This window comes from Sorex fumeus, unplaced genomic scaffold, assembly GCF_029834395.1.
Source record: "Sorex fumeus unplaced genomic scaffold, SorFum_2.1 ptg000072l, whole genome shotgun sequence".
Lineage (NCBI taxonomy): Eukaryota > Metazoa > Chordata > Mammalia > Eulipotyphla > Soricidae > Sorex > Sorex fumeus.
In genome coordinates this window covers 29,659,465-29,670,274 of record NW_026606129.1, presented here as the reverse complement: position 1 = coordinate 29,670,274, position 10,810 = coordinate 29,659,465, and positions in this window count along the sequence as shown.

Below are 10,810 nucleotides of genomic sequence, written 5' to 3'. Positions count from 1 at the left end.
CTCGAGCGAAACTTGTTAGTGTGTTTGGCATATCGAATACGTCATGGGTAGCTTGCCAGGCTTTGCCATGCGGGCGAGATACTCTCCGTAGTTTGCCAGGCTCTCTGAGAGGGGCAGAGGAATTGAACCTGGGCCGACCAGCTTGGCCACATGCAAGGCAAATGTCTTACCTGCTGTGTTATCGCTCCTATATACCTATACATAGTAGAATATGTATCTCTACTATATATTTAGAGATCCATATCTCTGGAAATATGTCTGGATATATTTGGTGATGATGGACTCTGATGATGGTCAGAGTCCATCATCACCAAAATTCTTTCAGCACCTCTAGGCTATCTCTCTCTGCCTGAAGTGATATTGTGAGACTACCCCTAGGAATGTGTTAGTATGGCCCTGTCCTGAATGTATCTATGCTCACATGTCAAGATCATTCTGACACATTTAGAGGTGATCCTACAATATTACAGTTGGGTAATAGAAACTCCCTAGAGATGTTGAGAAAATTATAATGACTGTAGATTCTAATTATTTTGTTTACTTTCTGGACCATACAAAGAAAGACTTATAGAGCCCAGAGACTGAATGACTTGTCTGAAACCACTACTCAGGAGTAAGCAAGACCTATGACTGTTCCCTTTAATGTTTGTTTGGGCAGGGAATCTTATCTATGAGAGCAGAAAGACAATTAGAACATTCATGTTTCTCCAAATTGTACTAGATCTTGAAGCAGCACATTATCCTTAGCTTGAATTTTTAGTATTATCATTAAGTATTATATGCTCAGACACACAGGAGCTTTTTTAACTACCCAATAGATAGTTATTACTTCTCACTTTACAGTCAAGGAACCAAAGTTCACAGAATTTAAATAATGTGTCGTGAATTCCTGAGCAATGAAAAATACAGGATTTAAGGCTTGGTTCGTCTTAAATAATAATATCTAGTAAGGCAGTTTGTGAGGGATATTTGGCAAATAGTACCAAGACACACTTACAATTAACAATGATATTTGACACAAGATGTGAATGATAAAGCAAAATGGAAATTTATAATTCTCTGCTTCCCACTTACCTACTTAGTATCTTCTAAATGAGCTGCAGGTCTGTTGATGGGAAACCTTTGGGTACAGTGAGTACTTTTGTCCTCAAGCAACGGGCTAAGTATCTTGCAGAATCTCAGCATATTTTATCCTCTATGGATTATGTATGCACTAAACTGGATGACATTTTGAGGACTGTCTTAGAGACATTTTAGATCAAAATATAAATTAATGGCATAGTTCTAATAAAAATATAGATGGTTATTTGGAGGAAATGAACAAAATGTTCACTGTTATTAATGAATTTGGCATTTGACTTACATGTGAGAATTGGAATGAGCACTGGTAATGAGAGGCAGTTCAAAAATTTTACCAAGAAAGAATACAAATTATTTCCATGCACATAATACAATAGAGTGTTTTCTCCTAAGTATATAAACTTCCAGTTTAGAATGCTGTAGTATTGATTTATTTCTCTCTATTGGGGATCATTTACTTATAGCAGCAAGCAGAATTTTGATAAACCCGATTTTCTGATTTCTTCAGCCCTTTATATTTAGACAAATCTTAACTTTTTGATGAACTGTAACAGTCATTTCATTTCATTTCATTTCATCATCCTGTTATTCGTCAATTGCCTCGAGCAATAGACGAATAACATCCTAGCCCTGAGATTATATTCAAGGCTCTTTAGGAGAATGAGACCCATCATTGTTATTGGTATTTGGCATATTGGTACGCCACGGGGAGTTTGCCAGACTCTGCCCTGTGGGCAGGCTACATTCGATAGCCTGCAAGTTTGTCCAAAGTAGGAATGAGATAATAAGATGTCATAAAAAGATGTTCTGATAAGTCGTCATGCGGCCGCGAATGCGGCCGCGCGGTTCTGGGAGCTGGATTTTATAGTCTCTGAGTCTTGGCCGTTGATGGGATTACACGGCGCCAGGGGGCCAGGTGGTGGGTGTGACCCCTGCCTACTGGAATTTGGAGGATCTGGGTGGAAGATGCTTGACTCCAGTCTGAGTAGGCTTGGAGATCTCGGCCCCGGAACCCGCGTGGCTTTGTCCCTCTGCCAGTACCTTCATGTGTGCGGAGAGTGGTCTCAGCATGGTGGTGGCTGGTCCTGGAGGTCTTCAGCTGCCGGAGCCCTGGTCGGGGCAGGGAGGAAAGCTCAACCCACTCCCCTCCAAGGGGCCTCGGCGAGGAACAGCCAGGCGTGGGGGCAGAAGACTGCACTGTTCTCGTCCGGGAGCTGGATTTTATAGTCTCTGAGTCTTGGCCGTTGATGGGATTACATGGCGCCAGGGGGCCAGGTGGTGGGTGTGACCCCCAGTCAACTGTTACATTTATTCCCTAATACTGTATATAACAAGCTAATCATCCCAAGGGATTTAAGGATTGTATGGATTGAATTGTGCCTTCACAAAAATCCATGTGTTGAAATCCTGATGGTATTAAGAGTCAGTAGTACCTTTGGGAAGTAATATGGTCATGTAGGAAAAATTCTCATGAATTCCCAGGAGGGGCTAGAAAGAATACAGTGGTTAAGTCACTTGTCTTGCACATGGCCAACTCAGGTTTCATCCCTAATATCACAATATGGTACACCAAGTATCTCTAGGAGAAATTCCTAAGTGCAGAGCCAAGAATAACTCTTGAGTATTGCTGGTTCTGACCAAAAAACTATAACTTGATCACTTGATACTTGACATCCCATTACTCATCGATTTGCTCGAGCAGGCACCAGTAACATCTCCATTTATACCTGTCACATGCTAGTGTAGCACAATGGTGTCTTCTCATTCTAGGAACGGGAAGAGCCTCAAACCGATCGTTCAGGGTCTTGACAAAGAATTCTGACCATCTCATAGGTGGGTGGCCATGCGATCATTTGACGTCCTGTGGAATCCAGTCCATGATGGCACTAGTCGAGTGGTTGTCTCCAAATCTCATTATGTGTCCAGCTCATCCAATTTTCGATGCCTTGGCAAACAAAACAGCGTCCCTGATTCTTTTTTTTTTAATTTTTATTAGTGAAACACTATGAGATACAGTTGTAGACTTACAAATTTTTGTGCTTGGGTTTCAGTTATACAATGATCCAGTACCCATCCCTCCACCAGTGCCCATTCTCCATCATTTACAGTTTTTTCCCCTGATTCTTGATCATCAACAGAGGTCAGAACTCCGGATTCTTTCTCTTATTTGAGTGAAACATGCTACTCCAAGCATAGCTCTTTTGATTACTCTTTGGGAGACCTGAATAGAGTTCTCATCCTGTTTTCTTTCATAGGGCCTAGGTCTCTGAGGAAAAAACATTGTCTTCATGAGATTCAGCTGTAGTCCGACCTTTCCTCACTCTTGGTCGAAGTTGGCCAGCATTTGTGCCGCTTGGCTAATGTTTGGTGTTATTAGAATGATATCATCAGCAAAGCAAAGATGATATAGTTGCTGACCATGTATCTTACTCCCATTTCTTCCCATTCCAGTCATCACATAACATTCTCGAGGGTGGCACTGAAGAGTTTTGGTGAAATGTTATCACCCTGCTGAACCCTTCTCTTGACATGGATGATCACTTCTTTGTAGAATGGTGAGATCCTGGTAGTGAATCCATAATACAGCTCACAGAGGATCCTGATGTATTGAGTTTGAATGGCCTTTTTAGCTAGGGCTTCGATGACTGCTTCCATCTCAACAGAATGAAAGGCCTTCTTTAAATCAATGAACGTTAGACAGAGCGGCATCTCAAACTCCTGAGAGATCCCAATGAGCTTGGTTATCATGTGGATATGGTCGATCATGCTGAATCCTTTGTGGAACCTGGCTTGCTCACATGGTTTTCCTTCATCTAGTGTTCTGCCAATCCTATTCAGGATGACTCGAGTGAACAGCTTGTAGATGACAGACAAAAGGCAGATCGGACGATAGTTGCCAATGTTGTGGATGTCTTTCTTTTTGTACAGTACTATAGTTCTGCCCGTTTTCCATTGGGACGGAACCTTTCATTCAGAGAAGTAGTGTGTACTGATGAGTACCAACAGCAGATTCTGCAGGTGTTCAGGTCTGACCTTGTCTAGGCCTGGTGCTGTTCACATTTTTACCGATGCAATGGCATGTCGGATTTTGGAAGGGAGACTGTTGGGAATGACATATCCACCCTGCGAAATTTGGTATGTGAGCAGATGGACGTGGCTATCAAAGAGATCCGAGTAGAAGTCATGGATAATCTTCATTGCTCTTCTGGAAGATGTGATAGATCCATCAGGATGTTGGAGGGCAATCATTTTGGTCTTATAGTTGGCTAAGGACGAGAGGGCATGGTGAATGCTTTTCCTAGCCTCTGCCACATCTTCCAGCACTGCTGCTCTTCTCTCTTCGAGGTCTTCCTTTATTGCTTCTCTGCACTGTTTTGAGAGCTCGGATGTTCGCTTGCGGTTGCCTGAAGCATGTGCCAAGCCACGTTGGCAAATAAGCTCAAGAGTTTTCAAAGACAGGTGTTTTTGTGGTTATCTGTCTCTTGGTATTCCTCGCACAATCATGGAGGTGCTGAACCAGTCAAATGTATTCCTTGTCAATGTTGTCAATAATGGCATCTTCCCATGTGGCCGCAATAGTATCAAAGAGCTCCCAGCTAGTGTTCGTTCTGGGAGTTCTCTTCTTAAACTTTGCAGCCCTTTCTCCCTTCTCTGTGAAGTAGAATTTTGCACAAAGGTGACGGTGGTGCGATCCTGTTTGGAATTTTGGGACAACAGCGACAATGGTCAGGCAAAACTGTTGATTGAATATGATGTGGTCAATTTCATTGTGGAACCATCCACCGGGAGACTCCCATGTCCAACATTTAGATTTGGCCTTCTGGAACCGTGAGTTACCATGAGTGGTCTTGGTCGACATGATGAACTCAGACAGTCTCTCACCCTGTTTGTTCCATTCTAGGTCATGGGTCCTGATGTGGAGTTCTATGGCTAATCTCGGTCCTATCTTGGCATTAAATCACAAGCAATGATCTTGTAGAATGTGTGGTCCTCTTTATAGAACTTCTCCAGCTCCATTTATAACTTCTCAGTTTCTCCTTCATCGTAATTGGATAAGACCAATTGTAATTTCTGATCAGTTGTCAAATACACCACCTCTGCTTTGCTGATGACATTGTTCTAATAACACCAAACATTACCAAGTGGCACAAATGCTGGCCGACTTTAACTGTAAGTGTGGAAAGGTCGGACTACAGCTGAATCTCACGAAGACAATGTTTATGAGAAACAGTTTCATTCTTGATGTTCTGTTCGCTCTCAATGGAACAAACATCTCTGAATGCAACAGTTATGTGTACCTAGATCGAGAAGTCCACATGACAAATTACCTGGCACCTGATTTGCACAAGAGGAAGAGAGTGGCTTGGAATGCCTTCTAGAATGTTGAAGAAATAGCTAAGAGGACGAAGAACCTCTGGCTCCAGGCACATCTCTTTGATTCCACTGTTTTTCCTTCATTAACATATGCCACAGAGACCTGGGCCCTATGAAAGAAAACAGGATGAGAACGCTATTCGGGTCTCCCAAAGAGGAATCGAAAGAGCTATGCTTGGAGTAACCTGCTTCACTCAAATGAGAGAAAGAATCCGGAGTTCTCACCTCTGTCAACGATCAAGAATCAGGGATGCTGTCTCATTTGGCAAGGCATCAAAAATCAGATGAGCTGGACAGGTAATGAGATTTGGAGATGGCCGCTGGACTAGAGCCGTTACTGACTGGATTCCAGGGGAGGTCAAAAGATCATGTGGCTACCCTTCTATGAGATGGTTAGAATTCTTCATCAAGACCCTGAATGATCGGTTTGTGGCTCTTCGTTTTCCTAGAACGAACAGACGCCATTGGGCTATACTAGCACGCGGCAGGGATGAATGGAGATGTTACTGGTGCCTGCTCGAGCAAATCAATGAGTAACAGGATATCGAGTGATCAAGTGATCATAATTGGATGTTGGTGCGTAGACAATAAAGATAGAAACTTCCAACAGTGAGCCACATCTATTCAAGTGTAATCGTCCGATTTGGGTTGTTAGGCATTCAAATGAATCAATGCTCATGGCCAAGTTCGTGTTGAAAAGGACACTGGTACCTCCAATGCCTCTTGTCGCATGTTCCAAGGAACAGTTCTCCAGTGTCAAAAACGGCGTGATATGATTGATTCCTTCTTGTCTTGTTCAGACCAATGATGTTATACTTAATCTTTCACACTTGTATCATCAGGTCCAAAAACTATCAGACAAACAAATTAAATAAATAATTCTCTGGGGGTATGGTGCTGCCAGCAGGTCAATCTGTACCTGTGAGACGAGTGCATCAGCAGCCTGATGGTTCCTTCAGACTTCTAGATACTCCCAAATTGCTATTGTGCCTTTGGTCAGAACCCAACAACTTGACCAAGTTTACCAAGAAAGCAAACAGTCAAAAGTTAGGTATGTGGGAGACACACTCAAAAACCATCTCCAGCTCAGCTATGTAATAGGAGGCAAGGCCTCTCTGGTTCCTGATCAAACTGCTTAATGTTCATGATACAAAAAACTCAGAAACAAATTGAGAACCCAGCAGCTTTTGGCAAAAATATGTCCGGTTCCCGCAGTAGGTTACTGGCGCCCGGTCACCCCAGGTGGGAATAGAGTTCGTACCTTGTCCTGTTCCTCCTGGCAGCTCGGTGACCGCCATCTTCCAGATGCCATTGGACAGTCAGGTTTGGGCACACAGTGATGAGACACACAGGGCCTCACGGGATGGGGGTGGAACCAGCCATTTCCTCCCAACCCTAATGAGACCCCAGGTCACCCCCCACGAATGGCTTCTCTGGCTCCTGATCAAGTTGCTTAACGGCCATGATCCCAGAGACTCAGGAACAAATCTTGGAACCCAACAGGTTTTTGCAGAAATCCCTCCAGATGTAATTTTTAAAACTTTGAAATTCCAAAATCTTGTTGCCACTACTGCAGTCATGCTACACCATATGTTATTCATAACAAGCAATAGAAAACAAATAGTCTACAATTGCCTTTTTGGCAGATCTGAGTGTTGGGATAAAATCCCAAATAATAATGGTGGGTCTGGTGTCAAAATATTGAATATAATCAAAGTAGAAAGAAAGTAATGTGGAAATCATCTACCCCACAGTTAGGGGGAGGGTGTGTGATGGGGGGTATATTGGGGTTTTTGGTGGTGGAAAATGGGCACTGGTGAAGGGACAGGTCTTTCATCATTGTATGACCGAGACTTAAACCTGAAAGCTTTGTAACTGCTCTCATGGTGATTCAATAAGTTAATTTATAAAAAAGAAAAATATAAGGTGGAATTTATGCCCAATTCAATCAGCCTAATCAATGGCTGAATAATTAGCAATATTTCTACATTAAATAAATAAATAAATAATTCTCATTAATGTGATTAGTGCTGTTTTAAGGGAGCTTGCTTCTCTCATTTCCTGTTAGGAGTGGATAGCAGACATTGACAGTCAATGAGCCAGATACTAAATTTCTTTGCACCTTGATTGCAGACTTCTCAGACTCCTAATCTTGAGAAATAAATGTTGGCTCTTTAAGCCATCATGATCTTTGGTATATTTGTTATGTAGCAGCCATTAGAGTCTCAGGTGAGGAAGAAACTTTTTTTGTTTCTTGAAGTTCTAAAAGTCAGCAGAAGTGACTGATTCAAGCTACAAGATGATTTGTTTCAAGAAATTCAGAAAGACTGTTTGATGAGTCTCTAATTCTCTTTAGACCAGGTGCTACTTCAGATATGTTTTCCATGTGATGAATAGCAGGGACCTAAGCGATGAGTGGGAGCCTCATAAGCCCTAGACTGAGCTAGTCCTCTGCCACTCTTGTCCAGGAGCAAGTACTCTAGTCACATGGAAATCAATAAGCTAAAATGGGGGTTTTGCTCAATCAGCTACAGGAGTATTTGTATTCCTCTTATTGGCTTTTTAAATTTGTGCCTTATGATTCATACACTATATAAATGAAAAGTCACTTCAAAGTGTCATTTAATTTAGGTAGGACTAAGTGGGAAAAGCAACACTAAAATCATACGGGAATTCATCCCTGAAACTGGTGTTTTCTAACTTAATTTAATTCTTTTTTAGATGAGTCAAAGAGTCTTGTTTAGGAGACATCTCTATGGCTTCAGAAAAGTTAGAACTAAATTTACTGCATATTTTCCCAAAGTAGAGAAGTGAATATTAGCTAAAATACCCAATTTATTAGAGAGAAGAGTTATGTATATGCTAACAAAATTGGCTTTAGCATGCATCTCTAATGCTATATAATTTATTATTTTTATAAGATATTTTACTACCACCTTAGCTGTCAAATCTTAAAGCAGTATATTTTCATTACGTGCTATGATATAGGTAGAAAACAAAGATTCATGTTATGAAATTACATAGCATAATATTTATAATAAAAACAGGTTACTATTAAACTGTATGAGCTTGGTTAAGACTGGCATATGTGTACTTTGATAAAATTCAAACTTCTTTAATTTGCAAAATTACCTGCCACAACACCTATGACATGCATAGGAGTTAACTCAGGAGTCACAATCAGACTTCAATTGGCATATGTGTTGGAGCTGGAGTGATAGCACAGCGGGTAGAGCATTTGCCTTGCACGCGGCTGACCGGGGTTCGATTTCCAGCATCCCATATGGTCCCCTGAGAACCACCAGGAGTAATTCCTGAGTGCATGAGCCAGGACTGACCCCTGTGCAATGCCAGATGTGACCCAAAAAGCAATATATATGTATATATATATATGTACATATATATACACACACAATTGGGGTATGTGATATTAGCACAAGTAGAAGCAGAATAATAATTCATAGATTCCCTGTTCTATTTTATTAACTCAGGGACTTATAAATCACTGAAGGTTTGAGGTACTGGCCTTATAAAATGAAGATAATAACGTCACACATTGTTTTCTAGCCTTAAATAAATTAGCCCAAAGTTTAATTATCATGAAAATGAAAAACACATAGACCACTGTTTTTCTGGGAGAAAAGATTATTGTGGGGTTGTAATTTGGCTACATAATATTTGGAGTCAAATTGTTCATACTGAAATCCCTGCTATCCATTGAGAAACTCTGACTTTAGATGAGTTAATTTTCCTTTCATCACTTTTGTTTCTCCATTTGTAAAATATGAAACGATAGTATCCACTTCAGAAAACTGCTGTAAAAAGTGCTAATAAAGACTGAAAACAGTGCATAATCTTGTACCTGGTACATAGCATCACTTAATAAAATTATAAACTAAATAATTGCTTTTGTATTTTGAGGTATGAATTTAATTTATGCAATATTTTATGCTTGCAGAAAGCATTTTTATATCATCCTAAAAACAATACATTTCATAGTGTTTTCTTGACAACTAGAAATTGATCTTAGTATAACATTTTGAGTGGCCTTTTAGCTGTGTAAGATGACAATTAAGTACATGTGAATGAACATTCTATTTATTTATACCCACTCTAATGAACATTTGATTTTGTGAACTCACGGTATAAGTACCTCTCATCTTAGTTTCATGAATGAAGGACAAAGATTACCCAGCCTCCAAGGAACAGGTGCCTGCATATGTGAAGATATGGAAAGAGTTAGCAGCACAGGGATTTTGGTTGGTTACAACCCAGAACAAGGATTATACAAAAAGAAATAAATTGCATTAACATGACCTCAGTCATTTTTCTTGTAAGGTGACAAGAGGTTGGGGTTTTTGATTTAAAATCTTCATTAAAAGAGGTTTTCAAGTAAAATGAACCTCATCCTTTTCTGACAAACTAGAAGACAAGATTTAAGACCATTTAATCTGTGATGCAATTTACATCAAATTAAATCTATTTCTAGCTGCATGAGCATGAACCTGACAGTTAAATTATAATGTCTGGCTAGAAAAATTAGGCTGATTTTAAGAAGCTTTATTGATTTCATAGCTTTTCATTGATTACATCTTTACATCTTTTTATGTTCACTTAACTTTAGAGCCAAAATCAACTATAATAGTTACAATAACGACTACAATGGGGTTGGAGATGGTGATGATGACAATGATGATGGTGGTGGCAGTGGTGGTGGTGGCAGTGACTACTATGTGTCTCATTGCATCTCCAAGACTTCTCTCAAATTTACTTTCACTACTTACAAAAGTGTTTCCTAAGCCATTAGCATTTTATCACTTGAATCTAGTGTGATTGATATTTAGTCTTTTCATCTTCATTCTTTTTCTAGGTGTCCTTGCACTTTGTACTAAACTATACAATTTTTCTAAGAAGGTACTAACCTTTATAATCTTTCAGAAATATAAGCTGATCACATTTTCATCCTACCTTGGTTCATTTCAAAGTTTTCTGTGAGAGTTGGGGTGAGAGGTGGGTTCCATGAATTCAAAATAGAAAAGACAGGAGTCTAGTGCACTTGGAAGATATTAGAGTCAGATAACTGGACCGAGTTGTTGAGAAAACTCTTTGTGCTAACAATAAGGGACACTGTTGAGGAAGAAAATGGGAGCAACTGAACAATTCTTATAATATGCCATTTTAATATAAAATGAAATATTTGGAGAGAAGAGTGCAAAATAATAATAATAATAACAAAACTCAAAATAATAGTAATAATAATAGGACCGTGGATACATTCTCACATATTTAAACATTAGAGTTGTTTTTTTGTAAACAGCATAAAATAAATTCTGTTCTCTTTATGTTCAATGGCATC